Genomic DNA, 24,068 nt, shown 5'->3' with positions numbered 1-24,068 from the left:
GGGAAAGGAGCTGGTAGCCCATTCTACACAGGAACCACACGACGAACTTTTCATATAGTTTAGCATTTAAGATATTTGATAATTATCAATCATTAAAGATTGTTTTCGTTAATTATCGAATCTATATATCCATAAAAATTGTCGGGAAATGTCGATTAGTCACATCTCAGCTTGTCACTTATGAGGCAATAACCAAGTTTTGACAGAGCCCCTTTTATTCTGTGCTCATCAAAAGTTCAAATGATTAAGCACTCGAACTTCAAGTCCACTTTCCAAAGTTAGAGGTACTAATTCTAACTTAAGTACCTACCCTATAATTGAATATCGTTAACTTGATATAATTCCAATTAAGAGACATAATCCAACTAAACTTTGGGTCAATAAGATCTACACCAGTCTTATCTCTAGTACCTATCTATTCAATTGATTAGTAATTTACATACATTTCAAACTTTTGATCCGAACTTATCAATACAAACTTTGTTTAGTTTAGAATTTATTAATATACCGCCGGAAGCTGATAAATATGGCCGTTTTAAAATAAAAAAATATAGCCAGGCAGTGAAATATTATTTATAATTTTAATTTTTTTTTTTTTTACTATTACTCGGCTAATTCGGAGACGTATTGACTAGACATCTAAGGCAACGCATTAACAGTAGAACGTCCTGAAGATCAGGCACGATGTTAGATGTCTAAGAATTATGACGAATACAGATAGACGATCAAGCAAACATACATATAATAATTGCTATGTAAATTATAAATATAAAAAATAATTAATACAAAAAAAGGAAGGAGGAAATTTTTTTTTTTACAACACAGGGGGCAAACGAGCTTGCGGCTCACCTGATGGTAAGTGACTACCGCCGCCCATGGTCACCTACAACATCTACGGCATTGCAGGTGTGCTGCCGGCCTTTTAAAAAGCTAAAGTAACTTATGTCTGTTTATACGCCGCCATATGGAATTAAAATATGTTCAAATGCTATCATATTAATCACGAATATAAATTTTAATAATATCATAATGTAATTAAAAACAAATGTGATATTTAATATTACTAAATAATTTCTTGCGTAAGAAATACAGCAAATTCCGGAGCTTACAGAAGCTCCAAAATTCTGTAGAGATTTTCAAAAAACTTTCGATAATTAAAGCAGTAACTTATATCTACCCTAAGTACCTATCTGTCTAGCCTGTGTGCGAATTTTTATTAAAATGCCACAAACGAATGTAACTTCGTACTTAAAATACCAACAGTTTTTTTTTTCATTTAAGAGTTTCCTCTTGTCGGTGCAACTAATTCATGCATCTTCCTCCAGCCAGCTCTATCCCAGGCCATATCCTTTATCTATTCATATATAGCAACTAATGGAATGAAAAAGAATACCAACAGTATACATTCACAAATCAGTCATAAATTTTTCTTCAGGTACATACTCCTATTAAATAAAAATACTCAAATTGCTATATCAAGTGATACTGTACACGCCTATATAATATATATCCACCTAATACCATTTACATGTTAGGTTCATTTGAATACCTACATTAAACATTTTTATAGCTTAATCCACTAAAGTGCACGACAACAGGGTTTTATATGTTTCCCTCACACAGCATCATAATCTATATTGAAAATCCATTAAAGTTACCGGATCAGAATGGGATTAACTCATATCGAACATACCCTTACAAAATGTGCTTTCACTTCAAATGAAGAATGGATTACCATATCTAAATATAGGAAGTATCACATCCTGAATGCCAACGAATAAAAGCATCAGCAATGACAAAATGAAGATGATTCCAGAAGTTGTTGATCCCCATTGGGAGCCAAATCGACAAGTTACTAGACGTTACCGAACATCTCAACATTAACACGACGCCGCGGTAAAAAGTGTTGCCAACAGCAATATTTTACGTCGAAAACCTTTTAAATCGTAAACATCACCGCCTTGTTGCGAGAAAAACCAACTTGCGGGGGAAGTAAGTAATGAAGTTTTAAGATTTATGTTTTTACGAAGCGAACTTCCCAAAATCGAGGTACTTTTATAAAAGGAGCCGTGGTTTTTTGAGTACATGCAAGTATTTATGTATACTTGGTCTGCTCACTGTGAATATCTCCCAAGTTTCGCGGCTTGTTCCCTGAGCTACAAGTTATTGATTACATTAATAAGCAACTTTGGAAGTAACTTGGTGAAAACATGCTTTTGTAATTTATAGGTTAAATAAGCCACTGTATTATTGTAAATTATAATTCAATAATACCTATATCATAAAACATATACTGCTCGTATCTTCATAATGTGTTATATGTATAAATGAATAAATTAAAAACTCAAAGAATAATACAATTTACATAAGCTAAAAAAAAAACTTAATTACAAGACGAGGTGTAGAGGGAACTATGGGCGACCTTATCACTAAATAGCAATCTCTTCCAGATAACCTTAAGATGGAGAGGAATAATTGAAGTTTTTATAGTCAGATCATCAGTTTTTAGCCGTGTAGGTCCCGGCATAGAATAGACAACCCCTTCCTTTTCTGTGGGTATCGTAAGAGGCGACTAAGGGAGCTTATGGTGGAAAAATGAGCAGCAGCATCCCTCTTGAAACATCACCAACTGCGGTTACCAAACCGCCTGCCAAGCATGGCAACTACTGGCAATACCCCTTTTATGGAAGAGGCTTTGTTCTGCAGTGGACAGTTAACGGCTGTATCAACATATTCTTATTATAATCAGTGTGTAAAACACTTTATTACATCAATATACAGAGTGAAATATAATTGTGTTATATTAAATCGAATATGTTTCAAAATGAAACAAGAGTCACAAAAACGATAAAAAAGTTTGGAGTTCCTTCCATACTAATTTAACTGCTCGTAGCAGCTTAAAATTTGTATTTTTTGTTTAAAAAAAAACATTTTTACAAAAATTCTTTAGTTTCACTCTCATAACACTTCTTCAAAGGGATTTCAATTATTTTAAATTTCATCCTAAACAGGCCTACATTCTCCCATTACCTAAAACAAGAGCGGAATTATTTTACAATATTAGCAGTTTTAAACAGGAGTTGGGCTGTCGGCGACTATAACCCGCACGCGGCATACATTATACCTCAAACATACCATATTACTTGTACCGCTTTGTGCGGTCGCTACAACAATTGCTTAGTTTACAGCGCAATAAAATGATACGTCGAGCTTGCAATTTTCAGCGGCTTTCAACATCACCCGACCGTTCAAAATATTTTGCCCAAGTTTTGTTTCTCTCTCAATGAGTTTATGTTATCAAACAAACATTATTACATGGCTGTTTCGTTTATTATCAGAACAGATATTTGAACGTAGTTAGATTGCATCCCAAAACTTCTAAACATATAAACAATATAAAAAAATATGTATACATAATTATGAATTATATAGTAAACAATAATTCTGTACAGTTAGAAAAATTTCAGACGATGCAGTAATAAGTTTCATACAAAAATTTCCTTCATCTCCCCCCACCCCCTATAAATTTAGCCAATAACCATCTCTAGAGTATTCATATCACATCTATCTCTATACCAAAATTTATCAGAATCGATTCAGCGGTTTAGGCGTAAAAGCGTAACAAACTCACTTTCGCATTTATAATACGAATGAATTAATGCGTATACTTTATTTGCATTATGCAATATAGGAAATAAGCAAGACAATTAATAAATATAACGATACAATTGTATAAATACAGTAAGGCGTAATATTAGTTAGGATTAGATTAAAATATTAATAATTCTTATGAATTAAAGCTACTTGTACCTACAGCATGTCATCACCCATTACCAAAATGATTCACGCGCAAACGTTATCTGTACTGTTACTGTACTACTGATTTATAGCCGTGTTGATTGCAACCGCGGCGCCATCTGTGAATGCAACTAATCAGGTTATTGTGCAAAGCCCGTAATAATTAGCTTTGTTGTGCTTCGAATTAGTGATATTAAGACATAATTGCATAGCACTGTCACCGTGATTACTATTAAAGGAATTGTTATTAACATTCCTGTGTATATGCACTTATATATAAGAGTATATCTATTAACTAAATTTTCAGCAGGATCATCTTTAATAAAATTATAAATAGACAGTGAATTTGTTTCTTTATGACCTTTTGACTAGACATGGATAATGTTAAATACCGATCTAATGTCTATACATCGAGAAGCACATTCCATTGAACGACATACTTCTGCTGTATCAAATCGCAGCTCAAGTTTGTAACAGCAAATAAACACAAGTGTGCGTCAGAAATATAAATAAGAAAAACAGCGAAACAAAAAAAAATATCTATACATTGGGTTCCTCTGGACATTGATAGCGAAAAAAAGAACCTCACCCATTTCGATATTTTTTTTATACAACTTAGATTGTCAAACAAGCTGACGGCCCACCTGATGGAAAGTGGTAACCGTCGCCTATAGACATGAGCAGTACCATGGACATAACAGAGTATAATGTTTCACCCATGATACCCCCCATGCGTTGCAATTCCTGAGGAGTCAGGTGTTATTCCTCTGTACCCAGTAAATTCACGCCCTTCAAACAGAAACACAGTCATGCAAACACAACTGCTCGGTTGAAACACGAATGGGACAGAGGTACCCAAGCAATTGACTTTTGTACAAAGTCTCCCTCTGATTTTTAACGTATTCATTATTAAACCAGTATATAGATCTTATAACTGAAATATATAGATATTGCTTTATATTACCCACCTCTACTTTTGACGTTTTAACGACTTAATCAATAGGAACATAAAGACGAAATCACGGCTAAAAACTAGACAGTATATACAAAATGTTCAACCACCACTTCCGCATAATCGGTATAAAAAATACCATGTTTAAGTAGTATTTGTAACGGTCAGAATATTGAAGGCTCTACCCAAAATACCAGTTATATGTAAACAAATATATAATTAATGTTACTTTCTTACGTAAATATTGAAATTTCCTATCTTACTGGATGTCTAGTCAACAACAAAATTTGTGACGAGTTTTTTTAGACAGGCCAATTTATGAAACAAACTTTCCTTGAGTGACCCAAATCTGGTGTTGGGGCTTATGCTCCCATATCTTATCTGCTTTTTTTATTTAAGTACCCATTTAAATGCCTTTATTATCGTAGATATTTATTATTGTAGGTATATATAGTTATAAAATATTGCATTATAATAAACTCGAACCTACAATTATAGAATATAATCTTTTCCAATAAATTTTAATTCTTTTCCAAAAAATATTAATAGTAACGAAACTGTAAGAACGAAAGGAAATAGGTGATTACTAAAACAAATTAATCAACACAAAAAATTATAAACTTTTTTAGAAATTATTTTAGGGAAATATTTTGCCTAAGTCCGCGGATAAAATCGGGTAAATAGTTAGTACATAATCGTCATATCTGCCGTTAACTGTCCACTGCTGAACATAGACCTTCTGCAAAAAAGGAGGTTTTGCTAGAAGTTGCACACTTGGCAGGCAGGTTGACAACCGCAATTGGGCTTTCGTGATGTTTTAAGAGGAACGCTACTGCCCACCTCTTAACCATTAAATTCTCATAGTCGCTTCTTACGACACCCACGGGAGAGGAAGAAGTGGTCTATTCTATACCGGAATCACATGGCATTATACTACTCTTGCTTAATCCGCTAGTATATATAAATGTTAATATATATAAACATAATATATACCTATAGATAAAAATAAGTACATAGCATTAATAGCTGGACAAATGAAGCTGAAATTTAATATTTTATCTCCGTAACAGTCAGGGATAAAATTTATTTAAATTAAATCGTTTTAATATAAATTAATGATAATAATAATAATAGCAATTAAAGACAATTTAAAATTTTGTGTAAGATAAACGAAACTGAGAAACTTACTAGTTCGTAAATGTTCTTGTATTTTTTATTAAAAAAGAACATTTTTACTTAGTACTATTGTTGTCTTTATTATTTTTATGTCTTGAGTTTTCAGAGGCATACGGTATATAAGCTCATCAGCTTTCGTACCGTTTGTCTCTGAAAACACACATGGGAAATACCGAGCGTCTAAATTTTCCCTCGATGAGTCCTAAACGAATGCGGACTAATAAAGATTCTCTTCGTAACTTTGTACAAAAACATCGTGTACCAAAAACGAATGGTCTGCTCACAGTACAAAGACGAATGGCCATCGTTTGTTCCGGTTTGTTCCCATTAACCCAGCCTTTAAAGATATACTCGGGTCACTCGTCTCCCAAACTAATCCTCACTGTTGCAAATACCAATAAGTTGGTTTCCAAAATTTATTGAGGTCGAAATACACAACACAGAATGCTCTATAGCACTCGCAGCCTTCATTATTCCGTTGTTTAGATATTATTGGCGTAGTTTGAGACAGTAAACAATTTTCATAGCGTCATTCTTGTTGATTTATTGTCAAGAGCTAACCCACACGCCGTATGTTAAACGACAAGTGTCACATTGTTACGGGTCCACGTATTTGTGGATGATCACGTAGCCAAAGTTTGCTAATAGTTCTGAACGATAATAGTAAATATTAACCACAATACAGTGTTGGGGTAAACAATTCAATACATTATAATAAAATTGATGATAATAATTTTCTTGTTGTAAATTTTTTAATTAAAAGTCATTCGTACTAAATGAAGAACTCCAAAGTCTTTCTTGTTTAAATATTAGTTTTTAATCCCGATACCATTAATGTGTATATAACTGCTAACACTCGAAGATTAATCATCACTATTACTACCAGAAGTTCCAAAAATTTTCATATTAGCCATCAATTTCCGACTGCCATTTCATCCAAGCACATTTTGCGACGCGTGTTTTACCTCTAAATGAGGCAGCGTTAGGCAAATTATTAATCGCTGTTCGCAGCCTAGTGTTAACCGTTTGGCACCCAAACTGCAAACTTTAGATTCGCAGTGAAACACGTGTCGCAAAACGTGCGTGAACGAAATGATTCTAATCAAATAACCAGTGATATGGACTTCCGCATGTTAACATCTAATTCGGGGGGAAAGTGATTGTTAGCAAATTACATCTTCATATTGCATAAATTCATGCCACTTCCCACATAAACCACTGCCATCCTATCGATAAAAAAATACATATTGACGTATTTTGATCAAGCTCGAGTGAACCATTCGTAACTTATGGGACGCAGCAGCCCTGTGTTCTCTTTGGTTTGCTTTATTGAAAGCCCGTGGGGCGGGTACTCCAACCACAGCGGCACCTTTTCACTACACGAAAAATGCATTTGTGTTTTAGTCATAAACGTTTCTTTGCGGGATTATAAAAGTAACCGCGCGAACGTGTCGCCGCCACCGAATGAACTATTCAGTACTCACGTCTCTGCTCTCGTGTAGCATAGTGTATCCTACAATTTATTGTGTAGTTACTTATTACCAACAAGCAAATCCCTGCCACCACTATACTTGGATAAAATGTTTTCATGCCTTATTTTACGATGATATGTTAATCCTTGGTTTGTATATTTATCTGTTTAGCCCTAGTTCTAGTGAACGGTGACAGATCAGTTAGACAGTACTTGACTATAGTCCAAGGATCCAAAGACCAGCTCCAAACTTACTTGTGAATAAAAAAATTTGAATCAATTGAAAATTATTCACTTGTTTCTTGCATGCAAAGCCGTCATTGAAACTCATGTCAAAAAACGTGTAAAATGTTTATTATATAGAAATATATAAGGTAAATATATAAATATGTATGTAATTATTTATTATTACATAGAACGTAAATATTTAGGTATATGCATAAAACAAATAATTAAGTCCTGTGTATAGGAAAATAAAACGATCGTATATTTAAAATAACAAAAACCCAAAATTTCACGTTTTAAGGCTAAATAAAAACGACTTAAACAGTTGGAATAGTGAGATTTCCTATAAAACGAATTTCTGGATATTCACAAAACAGAACAAAACCCCTTTGTGGAAACTGCACAATGTAAACGAGGTACCAATAATGTTTTTAATCAGTCTTTAACTCAAAGACCTCTATAAAACAATCTATATGGTTATAAACCAGCTCGAATTTTGTATACTAGCTACTAGATTCCAATGACTTGTAGTTTAAAAAAATAAAAATATTAACTATGTACAAGTATATTTTCTAACTTCCAAAAGGAGGTTATTAATATGTTTCATTGTTTGGAGGTATCATCGCAATTTATGAAACGAATTTGATGATTATTTCTTACTCGAAATGATTTACTCCTATGTAGGTTCTGTGTCGTTTTTTAAATCAGGTCGGTTTATTTTCTGTGAAACAAAATTTTTATTGAAATAAAAATAATGTACAAACATTATTTTTATTTCACAAGGACCACTTACAGGATATAGAGCCGAAAATGAAAGTGATCTCATTACGTTCTTTCTATGAATCTTAAAAAAGGAATAAACAGGATTCTTCAGATTTGGCAACACCCACGTAATATCCCTGACCTTGTTTCACAGACGTTCATAGACTACGGTAACTCCTTAATATTAGGAGAGATGAAATCTTTAATGTCATCTCAGTAAAGAAATAACTATTACATAAAACCGTCGACTAAAAACAAATCCTTAGCCATAGATTACACCTGTTTTACATATTATGGTATCATGCGTTAAATCGAATCTGTGACTACCTACTTTCAAGATAGTGAATCGCAGGGTCACGATAATCCTCAACTATAATTTCCCCTTTCGGTATAACAGACTAAAGATGTCGAAAAGCAGTTAACAGTCGATTGCCGTCATATGACGTGAATTGCAGTCTTTAATGTCCCAGAATTTGCATTTAGAATACTCCACACTCCATACTTGGACTCACCGGCACCAAATTGGCTACGTTTTATTAATATTGCCTCGGAAAGTCCCCGAAAATCTTAAGCTTTTATGACACCAGTGTCACAGAGTCTCAATTTAAACAACTCTATAACTGCACATAAAAATATTCTCCGTTATATTCACTGGAATTGGAACGTTGGGATCAGTGCCAGTTTTTATCTTACAAAACCGCTAATTAACCTGTCAAAAATTAAAAATGTCCAGCAAAAGGAGAACTTTTACTTGGTAAATGTTAATTGTATTTTTAAACTCTGCGAACAAGCTAATTAGAGGCTTCAGTTACAACCATTCGTTTCGCAATGTGCCATAGACAAAACACGAATTAAATAATTGTAGGTGTCTATTATTTTATAATAGAATTAATATAGGTTATTATATCTATTTCTGTAGGTAACATTTATTTTTAATATACTATTAGTATCAAAAGTCGAGGAATATATTAAAATTTTATACCACTTAGATATATAATTCTTTGCGCGGATAAAACTAATTTTGTCTTTGTTGAGTGTTTTGTGTATGAAATAATGTGTAGGAAATTTAAAAATTCATATATATATTCATCAAGTTTCATTACTAAATGTATTTATTATTTACCAAATAGGATATTATAAAAAAAATATCGTCACTTTCCTTTCTAAAGTCTATAGAGTAATGTACTCGTAATGTATATAATACCTGTGCTCTTGGCATGTTTCAGAATAATTTGAATTTCTGATCTCAATTTTGATGTTATCTAGACATTACCCCCTACCACATATGTAACTTTTTAATGGATATCAATGGAATGGTAACCCTACCCGCGGTATATACCAGCAGGTATATAAGGGCACGAAGATAAATGAAACGTGTAAAAAACATTTCTGGAAAAATAAAATAACAAATAAAACTTGGCAATTAAATGTGTTAAAGAAAGAATACTAATAAATAGGCTTCTTTTATTTTTTCATAAAATATATATTCTCTTCCAGTACTAAATAGTTTACGTAGAGCTCGAGTACCTGTAATAGTCTCGTAGTATTTATTGGATCAAAACCAAAATGTTTAAAATTGACATTTGGATATAATTTATAACATTTTATAAACCTCACGAAGATTAAGTTCTTTTCAATCAAAAATATCTTACAAAAAAAATTGTTCTAGCTAACCAGACAGACGTCGTTCTATCAAAAGCAACAGTTTGTATAGGAGAAAGGATAATGGGATTCTTACGATTTTTTTATTCACATAATCTACCTTAAGCGTCAATGAATATTTAAAAAAATATCAAGTTTTAGACTCCACAAGACATTTAGTGATCGAATTTTATTTATATTGAAGATAGTTATAAAAAGAAATAAATTTCAATTACCAACTTACAACGAAAGTACATAAAATCTGTTGATAACGAAGATTTTAATTAAGCAGGTAACTAACTCTACATAGACAGGAGAAATTTGAAACGTTGCATAAAGAGAGATCTCATTACGTCACCGTGTTTAGGTAAATAAAGGAAGTTCAAAGGAAGTGTTAGACACTTAAGGTGAAATCGTCTAAAAACGAAAGTTGGGGTAAACATCCAAGTGCTTTCAAACAAAAGTTGCTTTTTATCACTGGGTAAATGTCCATTTCTCAAGGATACGTAAGTGGACAAAGAAACCGGAGGTTGGGATGACTCTCAAGTGCTTTGCCCTCGCTTAAAATGTTACTGCGTTTATCCAAAGTTAGAGGGTTGTGTCACTTGGAATCTTCCCAAGATAGCAACATTCATGAAGAAACTTAACCTTTTATTTCACCTGAGCAAATTACTTTGACAGTATTCAAGTTACAGCCGGTTCCCTACACTTGATAGGTACCAATTCTCAATATTGCCAAGCAATGAATATTTTATTTTATCCAATAAAATACATAAATTTATGAATCAAATTTGTTTAATATCTTAGAAAGTTTTACTGATTGTTCAAGAATTAATATTTAACTTTATATTAATTCATCAAACTTCAATGACAAATGGACTCGAAATTAAGTTTAAGTTGTAATCCTGTGAGACCAACGCGACAAAATTGAATAGATAGGGTGACGACGGATGGCTAGTAATTAATAAAATTAATAATAATTTATCTTCCTTCTTTGAGCATTTAATTAGAGCTCCAGCCTGAACAAAAAGTTTTGGTTGGGGTTCGGAACAGTAAATTATTTACAAGTAACTTGGTGACAGAGCTAGACGATTAGCTTAATATTCGGTGCTGTAATTATACATTTACAATGTGGAATCCAAGATTCACAATTCACACGAAGCATCTTTAATTAATTTTATAGAGAGATCACTAGAAATCAGCAGCAAGTCTGCACCATAATCTAAACAATAGGCATTTTAAATAGAAATTCCATCAGTAATCAAATAATGAATACGCTGAACTTCATACATAGTATTTTATCTCATTTTTTTTTATTTTATTAAAATTTTAATATTATTGTGTGCAAATTACATGGTATTACATCATAATTTTCAAATTTAAAGAAGCAACGAATAATTGAGGTATAGGTCCTTTTTTACATTTGTTTAATTTCTGAAGAGACGCATTATGTAGCAACCTTCCGAAAAGTTACGCGAAGTTAAGACAATTAGCATACTGATTAACAAGCCTCCGCTGTGTTGTCGCTGTATTACGACTGAATGAGTCTGTTGATATAGTTTTATCATTTTGTCCCTACATTAGGTATTTATAAAAAGTTAACTTCCTTACCTAGGAGTATGAATACTCTTCAGTATTTGATATACTCGTATTAATTTTAATTTTAAATCGATCAAAAATTATGTGATATAATATTTTTAATAAACTTAATCAGGGTATTTCTGACTTATAACTAATTTTCGTTATTTTTATTTTATTTATTTCTTTTAACTGTGCTTATTTTTACAACAAAGGTCTCTATTTATTTATCTGTTAACATTTAGAAAATGTAGTGAATATGTCAATAAAACACTGGTTGCCAACAGGATTGTCAAGCGGTCAGTTTATGTAGAAAACCTATGTTCAACAATGAAAAATTAAGACTAAATAATGATAAATGTGATCTTAATAATGAAAATGCTATCAAAAAAATATATACTGTGTTGACGATCGTCAAAAAAGGAAAAATCAGTCCTCCTAACACTATCTTTTTATTTATCTAAAAATGTCATGACAAATTATTCTACATCTGTGTACTCTAGTCTTGAAATCTTCAACGCAATTGCTGGCACTAAGTGAAGACGCCAAATTCTGCCTCGAGCGATCCAGTTGCGGGAACTTGGGGGAATTAACATACTCAGTGACTAACACACTCGTCTCACATATCGCTCTATCAGGGCCAAGCGTGAAATTGCTTGCGTTCGTGTAATAAAGGCGTTTATAAAGCTCTCAATGCGTGTCAAGTTTGTACAAGTATCATTAGTATTAGCATATTAACATCGTATAACAATAGTTTCTGTTGTAAAATTATACGTGCGAATCCTATTTATTTTTCTAAAAGGCTCTGTTGTGAAGTGTAATATTTTTCAAACAACGAGATGAATTTTGATGATTAGCAAAAATACTGCTGATCCATCTGTCATATTATTTAACAATACAATGTTATCAGGCTACGTATATGAGATACAAAACGTGTGAGGACATTGCACAAACAGGGAATATCCTTGTCTATATAGTTGTACATACACAACAGGAATTTTATGAGTTTACTCTGTGTGTCGTTTCCGACAATTGTTACAACCTCATCCGGAAGTCTCCTTTAGAGGGCATACATCGCTTTGCATCACAGCGTCTCCCCTCGCATTCTCGTAGGCATATCTTTAGCATACATTTTTATCCACCGTAGTAGAATACATGGAATTGCATTTCATAAATACACATGAGTCCCTGGCTATATCCTAACGAATATAACAAGAATTAGCCATTTAAAAATTCTCTGTATAGGTATTAAAAAATCTCCCGTCTAAAGAAAACCTACTTAAATCGTGTAAAGTGTTTGTTTAAAGACTGATAAATCTACTTAATTTTCTTATTTCTTAATAAGTATAGTGGGTCAATAAATTGGCAGGATGACAACCCTATCTCGAATGCCTCATAAGAGTTGGTACTTACATTTAACCCTCGTTTACAATTTATTTAGATACAATTACTCTTGCATGTCTAGCTAATGAAGTCCATCTAAATTCCGTGATAAAAATAATGACGAATGTCAATTGAGATATCGTCATAGTCGTAGAATACTGACGGATCTATATATGTAACATTTGTCAGATTCGTTAGTATTCTACGACTATGACGATATAAGCTACTATGCAAATTATTATTACTAAAAATCAATTTAGCAGTTTTCCCGAAACGATTGTAGATTACTTTCGGTGTTTTTTTTTTTTATGAATGATAATGAAATGGGAACCCCGCATGCGCTAACGGTATACGCTGACGGGGCACCAGTGAGGGATGATAGGTGAGGATGAAAAGCCAAATCAGTTAGCCCATCGTGATGAATACACTTGGAATTTAGCATAGTTTTCAGGGGGTCCCCCCACGGGAAGGTTGACCTGTTAGGGTATATTGTTAGCAATGGGACTGATAATCCGCATTACTAACAATCTCCTACTTTCGCTATTATACATATGAATCGTTGTTCCGTCTTGTTAAAAAATATTATTCAATAACGCGCTGATTATTTCCCCTTTCTGTAAGTTTTCTATCATTATAAAATAATAGTTATATACCTAAAAGTTTATGTAAAAACAAAGCACAGTGGAAAATATGGAATATTGGACCGACAACTAAATTGGACCACCCTCACATCTCAAAAAGTAGTTTTTCAATATCAATATTGCCAACACAAAGTGATATGCGTCAAAATTCATTTCACATTGGCTATATTATTTTGGTCGTGACATGAAACGTTTATATTTTGTTTTGAAAATCTATTTTTGTTATTTTAATATAAATTGTAACGATCCATGCTGAGTGTGTAGTTATGTTAAAAGTATGCATTTATATTTTTTTATTCATAGTTTAGATAATTCTTTTTAATATTTTTTAGCTAGGTAAACAATAGTCATTTTAGTTTTTTCTTAACAAATATTCAAATCTATTCGACAAGCAGACATTCAGCTACGAAAATCATCCAACCGTAGGACATTACAATTAAAATTCAAACCACATTCAACGAATCTAAAATCTACCTAAGTCTCATTGTAAAGGAACAATCCTGTTATCGAGTCCGACCAGCTCTACTTATCTAGCCCACACTAACAATCCACTAACCCGTGAAGCACAAAGCACAGATTGATACTGGCTTCATTCCCCATTCAAGCCACTGGCGTTCCTTCATCGCGCCTAAACCCACTGCAACTGTGCAGCCGAGATAGTGCATTTCACTAATACTACGCTAATACTTCGGTTAAGTATACCACCGTTTGAAATGAAGATTGGCTGAGCTACTAATTTGTATCTGAAAGGCACATTACTCGACTGATGATAAAACAAGCGAACACGAATAACAGAAATCTCGTGGAAGTTACGTCTACGTAGTTACATATAGGTATATTACCTGATATTCTCTTTGAATATATTATATGAAGTAATCGAAATTACTATATTAAGCAAAACTGTTTCAGATAGTTTACATCAATTATTCATTCGATTAATAAATAAAGTAATGAATATAAATTTATAATATTAGTATCTCAAAAAAAAAAAATAACAATCGGTCGTATTTGTGATCCGTACCCGGCCCAAAGGTCCCCATGACACTTGCGGCATTTTCGCGTTGGATTGCCAATTCATTTTCAGATAGTGTTTCAAAATAATTGAATGAAAAAGTAAACAAGGCTTATTGAAATTATCACAGAAACACTTTCTAAAATAAACCAGTAACAAATGGACACTTTCATATTCATATATATATTTATATTTAAATTTCCAGAATTTTTTTTTCCACGAACGCTCAGGCTGTGGATGAGCTCCCTGCCGATGTTTTCCCTAGAGACTACAGTATGGGGTCCTTCAAAAAGGGTATATTAATGTTTTCTCAGAGTCGGTTACGCGCACGTGATACCCCTAATGTTGCAGGCGTCCATGGGCTACAGTAACCGTTTACCATAAGACGGGCTGTATGCTTGTTTACCACCTTCGTACTATAAAAAAAAAACACTTTCTAAATGAAATTAGTAACAAATAGACACATTTAATCAACTAATAGAATTTTTATTTGTATTATTATTGAACATATGGCCGCGTGGTCCTAGCATAGAATAGGCCACCCCTTCCTTTCCCGTAAGTCGTAAGAGGTGGCAAATAGACAGCAACGTCCCTCCTAAAACATCTCCAACGCCTAACTGCAGTTATCAAACCGCCTGCCAAGCGTGGCAACTACTGGCAAAACTCCTCTTATGGAGAAGGCTTATGTTCAGCAATGGAGAGTTAATAGCTAAAATGAAAATAATGATAACTGAATATCGATAAACTGTCTTCAGATCAGGTTAATTATTCGTTTATGTTTTCATTAAGTTCTATTGAAACAATCCAACAATTAACCAACCCTATAAGCCACATTGTGGTTGTACCCAACATAGGTAAATCGTTATATCAAATTTCTTGGAATATCTATTTACGTTCAAAAGCTAAGCGTCTAAATATATTACATATAATTAACAATACCATTTGTAATAGGATTAAAATCCTTTCAAATTATACAAATAAACATTTCTTTTAAATTATGATACCTCTCTCTGATGTTAAATCTAGGTACCTAACATCAGACAGGGGGAGAATAGCTATTTGCATTTTGGCTAACAATAAAAGGTTTATTGTAATGTATATCACTAAAAAACCAACAGAAAGAGGTTCTATAAAAAGTAGATTCTATAAATAAATTGACGCTATCTCACCTATTAGATAACTAGATGTTTCCCCCGGCTTACCCCGCTTGTATCAGTATGTAAAGTATCCTACACATTAAGCTAAGATATAACATAACCATATATTAAATTATATTCAAATTATTTCTGAATAGCAAACATACAAACATCTTTAAAAACTTCAATATCATACTAATAGGATTCTTTCCTTGTCAGTGAGCTATACTTATTCCAATTTGAGGCATGAGATATATAGCATGCTGAAAAATTACTGTAATAATGAGCACTGGCATAATATAAGAGCTTCATCTCATAATGTACAATATCATGCAAATGATGCCTGTATTTATATTTATTTGTATTTATGATCTAAGAAACGAAATCAGCTATTTCCGCTGTCACGTTAAGGTACCTACCGCAGGTTTGAATGCACAAAATCCTTATTGTATTCAGAAACTATGAATGACAAACGGCCATGATGTAATACGATCATGCACGATCCATTTGGGCCATATTATTTTAGATATGTTCCATCAGAATAAATACACATATGATTAACAGAGTTTTAAAAGAATAACTGAGTTTGAGATTGAGTTTCATGGAGAATTCTGAACAGATAACATTTCGAACACAACAGTAGAATTATAAAAGGTAAGTATTTAAAAAAAGCTTAAAAAGAAATTTTATTGAATAAAGATGATTTCTATTCTATTTCTATTCTATTCTATACCTTTTTACATTTATTCAAATTATATATAAAAAGTTATAGCTGCAATTCACAACAGTTGATACGCTAATTAATCACTAAAGGCTCTATCGGAATAGAGGGCTGTCGCGCGACCGACTAAAAACACCCGACATTTTATCAGCAACGAATCCGTTGGCCACAAATACACACAAATAAGCAATTTACAATTCCGATCCCAGGCCTGAGCCTACCTATTCATCATTTAGATTTATAGTGCTTTATCTAGACGATCTGCTTTCTTGTTTAATTAATGGAAGCAAGAAACCGGTGCGTACTCCAACCAAATCCCTTATTAGAACTATGGTGTCAGGTTTTAATTTTGTTGGCATCTTGTGACGCTGTGGCGACCCTTATTTAGGTATGATTATTATCGTTCATGTAAATGTACTATTTAGTAGTTCGTTAACAAAATAATAGGTAGGTATCATGTATACCTACGATTATACAAACAAAAAGCCGTTTACCCATTTTCCTCGCGTTGTAAAAGTAATTTTTAGCTACCAAATTATATATATATATATATATATATATATATATATATATATATATATATATATATATATATATATATCTACTATGTACTTTTATGACTTAATTTCCAAAAAACTAACAGGGGGTATTAATAATTTACCAAAAATGCACTAAAATTTTTGTCTGTCTTTATGCTTAAAATAAAGAAACTTAATACCTTCAATCTATTGAAAATTTTATATAATATGAATACGCATGGACCTATATACAAATAAAATAATACACATATTTGGAAAGACAAAGCAATATATCATCAAGACGCTTGTCTTTCCCATTTTCCTGTACGACACAGTCACGGACCATAAAGACGCCGGATAGTGTATTGATGTTTTTAAAATATGATGTTGAAAATGCATAATACAAATACCATAGACAACGCACAGACTACTACTATTCACTTAATAGTCATTTGAAAAATGAAGAAAAAAATCGAAAAGACTAATTCCAACACGATATTCTGACCAAGTGACAGAACAATTAAATATAAAAATTTCCGATGCTTTTCAATATAGTAAAGACCACAGAAAGTGGAAAAAATTATTGTACAAGTAGGTTGAAAACATAACCACACTTAGCACTGGGCTTACGACTAGAGGAAAAGGACCAACATGTAACGCATAGACGTTGTAAATAAATATACATAAATATTATGCGTAATGCTCAAAAAAGTCGGTTAAAACCGACTTCAAAAGCTATTAATAATCAATTTAGTACAAAAACATAAAAATGATGCTTAATTAACCAAAGTTCCTAATCTGGGCGAAAGTCTAAAGAAATTGTTAAAAAGACATCAAAAGTTACTTTACTTAATCCGAAGGCTATGTAAGTAGGTACGTACGACAACAAAAAAAAGGCGAAGTTTTCACTTCCTCTCTGAAACGTAGTGAAAAGGCGAAAGTTTCGAGTTCCCATTAAATCCCATTGTCCGGGTGACACGGCAAATTGTCCCGGGCAGCTCATCGCAACAACGTCATTAGCTGTTATAAATTCAGACAACTTTTTTACAAAGTAATTACAAGTCTAGTTAACAATTAATTTTTTTCAGTGACCTTTGACCCAAATGACATTTTAAGAGGCATACCACTTATTCCTACCACCTACACTACTATTTCTACTAAAAAACGCAATGATCCTATATTTTGAAATAAGCACTAAGTCAAATGAGCAACTATTTAACTATCAATTATCTAATGTCTATAATACAAGATGTACTTAGTTGGAGACTAAACAGCATTGTATGATATCTTCAGGGGCTATTTCATTATATATTATTTCAATGCGTAGTGAAGCTAACTATTTTTTTTAGTGTGTCATAGATTTAACAATATATAGGTGTTACTGATTCATAAATCTGTTATACACAACCATTATACAAAGCAAAATACGAAATAAAACATTGTATTTATGTTTTCTCAACTTCAATATATTTTCAGATAATATCATGGCCAAGTTGATGATGCCATACAGTTATTTATAAATTTATAATAATAGGGTACAAAGAGATTGGCAAGTAACTTAAAGTAACGTTAATTAAAATAAAGATTTATTATGGCCTTTTGCTGCAGACTAAAGGCTTAGCTAAAGCCGAACACACATGTAAGAAAAAAAATTATACTCATAATAGATTAAAAATAAATAAAGATTCTGGTTTATGGCTATTATTTTGTATTTCATTCTCTGTTTCTTTCATTTGTTTATGTATGTGATAACCGCCACTAATTATATTTGATAATTACGTCGCCATGATTAAAGAAAGAGGGAGAGGGGATATGCTTTATTTACACAACATATATTTGAAATTTTGGATAAAAGAAGAGTATTACTTATATAGACAATTGGTTCGAGTCCAATAAGGTGGCCTTATTACTGAAAGCCAGGTATATATATAGGCTTTCTTAACTATGAACTATAATTTGTAAAGCGCTTATTTAGCATAGATTTGAGATTATTAATTTAATAATTGATTACCAAGTAGCGTTATTTTTTCTATGGCATTATTCATCTAAAGATCATTCAGAAGGTGGTTTATGAGGCATTTAGAAATTTTGACGGGTATAATAATCTCTTTACCCGAAATATCATTTCTTTGCTTCATTGTATTTTTCTCTGTATTAATGTTATCATTCTTTGTAACCCTGTATAGTACAGTTTTCATTATCTGAGATATTACTTACGTGATTCTTCAAAATAGCTAAATGTAAAGCAAAGCAAGGTTATTTAAAGGCCTAATTAAACAGCTCATATAGTAAATCAAAACAAATAATTTAATACATTAAACAATATTAATCAGTGATAAGCTGGGCAATATAAAACTAAGTATATGCATAATACGTGTGTTGGAACACGTCATTAAAAGATTAATTAATGACAAATAACGTAACTATACAAACAAATCGGAGCTATGTTAGAAAACTACGCAGTATTTTTACAAGCCTAATAGTGTAAAATATAAATAAACCAAAAATATTCTAAAAAAAAAACAGATCAAATGCAATAAATAATATTCGAATTGAAATATCATATTTTGTAATATGTTAAAAAGTTTTATTACATACATAACAATATAGTTTGGTGGCGATATTATATAAAAATAAATTCTTGTAAAAGTAAATACCTGTAAAAAAATGTGCTTATAAAACAAACAATGCTTTAATTATTTTATTATTAGAAGGACAATTTAATTGACTTCAACCATAGACGAGGTTCTAAATTCGACTGTACTTACTTTTTTTGAAACAATTTTTTTTTTCAATAAATTCAATATGGTTTCAAGAAGATCCCAATTCATGCTAAGAAAATGTTGAGTATTTAGATTACATTTATATGAAATAAATTCCTTTGCATAAAGCTTCGATTTCAAAACGCTCGTTTTATATCAGATGTCCTTTAAACAGCTTTATAAATAACAAACTCTCTTAAACGATAGCTTTTTTTTTTTAAATAACAAAAGTTCTAAACCACATAATACTAACATTTTTTTTTTTATTTCAATCTAACCAAAGTAATTTAAAAATAAAATGTATTTAAATAAATATTCAAAGTTTTTTCTTGCCGTAAAAGTGGCTGTTTTCTACCAAAATTTTACAACTTTAATATCAATACAAAATTTGCCGAATGAATGCATACTTGACTCTTTATGATAGTTCATTATATTCATTACAACATTGAACATACTTGCAGTTAATTTTAATGATATTGTAATTATATAAAGATATTATTTTTTTAATTCTGCGAAACTGAGTACAGGTAATTCCAATAATATCTTTCTTTATTGCAACTTAGAATGGCAAACAAGCTGACGGCCACCTGATGGTCTTATCCGATAATATCTGATAATCTTGTCTGATCTTATAATAATTAATTACACAATTCTTATTAAGTTTTATTATATTTAATTATATTGCAGTGTATTTATGATTAGTTTTGTAACAAATTTCTGTTGATCTAATTCTAGTGGGACATACTGTGCACCATTGCATCGTCGTAGCCCAACTATATACTCAAGGAAAATACCGTATTTATAAACATTTATAGTTCAAATCAGAGATCTGGAGACACATATGCCTCTCCCAGGAATTACTGTGGGAGAAATTGGGCCTAAATTTAATTTCCAAACTGCTAACAACTTTCTGTGGCAACTTAAATAACAGATAGCGTTCAATTTATGTACACAAATACCTGATTAATGTTTATATAATTTAAACATAATTATAACAAAAAAACTAACAACGAATGCGACTTGGTTCACCTGCGTAAATTTCAAAATTGACCCTTAAATTCTTTTAATAAAAAAATTATATGTTGAAACAAGATTCTATACACGGTTCTGTCAAAATGTGTTTATTACTATAAAGCATACTTATATGATCCATTCATTGGAGCCTCCATTTATAGATAATAAATGCCTTATAACTATGCGGTCAAAATACACATGCTATACGATTGCGTCACAAGAAAGGTAAACATTAAAAATGAATTGATAGATTGATAAAGTGATATGTATGCAAATCAGACAATGTACATTTGAACTAGATAATTTGCACAAAGGAAGAAGCGTCCCATTGCAGCGCAGTGGCCATCGGATTAATTAAACAATTTTATCTAGTAATTGTAAATTTTAAGGCACGTAGATCGCATGCCAATGAATAGGTGGAACAAAATTTATATGTATTTCCATAGAATTTGACGAAAATGTAAAGAAACGAATTATTGACATGATCATGAGATGGATGGATGAAGTTCAATAGTAGTACAAATGAAAACTCGATTAATTTAATGTTTCCATTTGTTACAGTACACCTACAATGGCAAGAAGTTATTATATTTGTTTTTTGTGCTCATTTCAAAATTAAACTCTGTTAAGTTTTAAAGAAAAAAAGTTATATTTACATTTTTTTGCAATTTTAGTGTAATTCTTCAAAAACTAATGTTTTATAAGTTACTAAAGCGTTTATTTTAGTTATTTTAAGCATAACTAATTATTGTTATAGCAAAAAAGTATATAGAAAATAATTTTATTTAAAAATTTACCTGTTTTGCGTTCCTCTAAATTTGTTGGTATGTGTATTTACTATGATAATTTCAACTTTCAAGAAAACTTTATTACTTTTCCATTATGTTCTATTAAAACAGGACATACATGATAGCTTTTAATATTAGGTATATTTTTATTTTTTTAGGTATATATATCAGAATCGACATATATATATATATATATATATATATATATATATATATATATATATATATATATATATATATATATATATATATATATATATATAAATTTTCAATTTCAATTTGATTATTTACAAAAGCTAATATAAACAAACTTTCTTATAGATTTAGATCATAATTATTATAATTTTAAATAATGATGGCCCATAAAACAGTAATTTCATATTTTATATAAAACAGTTATAACTCTCAGACACAATTAAGTAACATGTGTACTTTGACAATTTTTGTGCAATAATTTTATAAATCCTATCTAATGAATTGCTAAATGGTCGCCATAGAGTAAAACGATTATGGCACAATGCGAAATATCATATTGTACTATCAAATATAGTCGCTATATATATTTTTCATTATAAATCGTTGTCCATCCTCAAAAATGGTAGGTGGCACTGAATACCATCTATTATAGTTAGCACCTAATTTCATAAATACCCTTTAAGTACTAGCAAATTATAATAAAAATTTATATAGATATAAATACTGACAAATAACTTGAGTACAATTATATTACCACGTTACTTTTTTAATTCGATTTTAATGTTTATACATAAATTACATTATAACTAGACGATGCCTTTACATAAGAGATATTTAAGAAAAATTTATTATAAGGAGCCTTAATAAAAGCATGTGAAGGCAGAACTATGAAATTTAGAATGTTTCTCTATCTGTATATTTGTTGGGAAATCATGCAAAAACTATTACACCAAATTAAATGCGATTCAGTATTATTTCTAAATGTCGCACTTAAAATCCGGTGTATATTTTATCTTAATATTTTGATATCTCAATTTCAATTTTTAATTTCAATTTATTTATTGCATTCTACAATATTATTATAAAAGATGTTAGTAATTGATATAGTACATTGTAGACCCTGTCGGGCACAGCAATTAGAAGCGAGGAGGGCGTCGATCCTTAAATTTTCATAAAGATTTCAATAATTAAATAATTCAATTTCATCAATGTAATTAAATTCTAATTAAAATCCAAATTAATTTAATAATTTTAACGATTTTTTTTTGTTCCCATATATCTAACTCTATCCAGAAATGGTTTATTGCATTAGTTCAAAAACCATACATATGAAGTTGTGAGCAGAATCTAGTAATTATTTTATTATTACTCGTTATTAGTAATACTCAAGTTGTTTGCCGAGCACTATATATCCATATCGTAATACTTTAAAACAGAAATTTCCTAAACATACATCAAGTTATTTAAAACTAAACCACACACGTATAAAATTTATCAAAACGAAATATAACATTAGAAATAATTTACGACTTCCACATTAGACGATTTTTGCATCGTTGATTTTTTTTAACAATAAACAAATTTGATAAATGATACATAATAATGTATTTACAAACGATTGTTTCTACTATATATATATTTTGAAGAATATTCGAATAATTTAGAATATTTTTTTGTGCTTTTAATAGATAATATCTAAAAATAAAAAATAAACTCATTGAAATGCCATTTTATATAATGCTAACGTCGACAGACTCCATTTTATATAAAGACTAGACTAAAGCTTACTGGTATGTTTTAATTCATAAAATTGTGATTGTATGAGATTAATAGAAACGCTTTACGTTATGAAAATTGCATTATACAGTATGTATAAATTAGTTGACAAAAAATGAGAGCAGTCATTGCAGTAAAAAGGATTACTTAGTTAATATCAATTCGTCATCATTGATATTTAACATCTATCACCCACTGAACAATTGCATGTATAAAAATTAATTAAGATATTCATTATAACAAGGGAAACATATTTTTATAATTTCTAAATTGTGTCAAACTGCTTATTACAATGGGAAATGGATGTAGTATAAAAAGTAACGTATAACTCAGCACTTAGTGCAAATAAATTTACATACAATAATGTAGATACAAGAATTTAGTGTATTTTTAGTACATAAAAATACACTGAATTCTTGTATCTACAATAACGACAGACGAAAAAATATAAGAAGGCCATTTTGTAGCAGATTTCATGTAGGGCTTAACACAAATCGGCAACTCTATATTGTACTTGTGTTTTTTAAATATTTCTAGGAAAAGTATTTTTTTAAATAATGTGTGCCATTGTTTTATATTATTATTATGTCTGTGTTAATGTAGTAAGCAGCTGAATAAACAGGAAAAACCAAAACAAATTCTCTGACGGATTGACAAAGGCGATAGGCGATACAAGTATGCATATTTTTCGAATAAATTCAATTAGGATAATGAATTTTTTTTTAAATTCATATATAA

Source organism: Galleria mellonella, unplaced genomic scaffold (genome assembly GCF_026898425.1).
Source record: "Galleria mellonella isolate WM207_F2 unplaced genomic scaffold, CSIRO_AGI_GalMel_v1 utg32, whole genome shotgun sequence".
Lineage (NCBI taxonomy): Eukaryota > Metazoa > Arthropoda > Insecta > Lepidoptera > Pyralidae > Galleria > Galleria mellonella.
The sequence above is the reverse complement of the archived record's forward strand: the minus strand, read 5'-3'. Positions refer to the sequence as shown.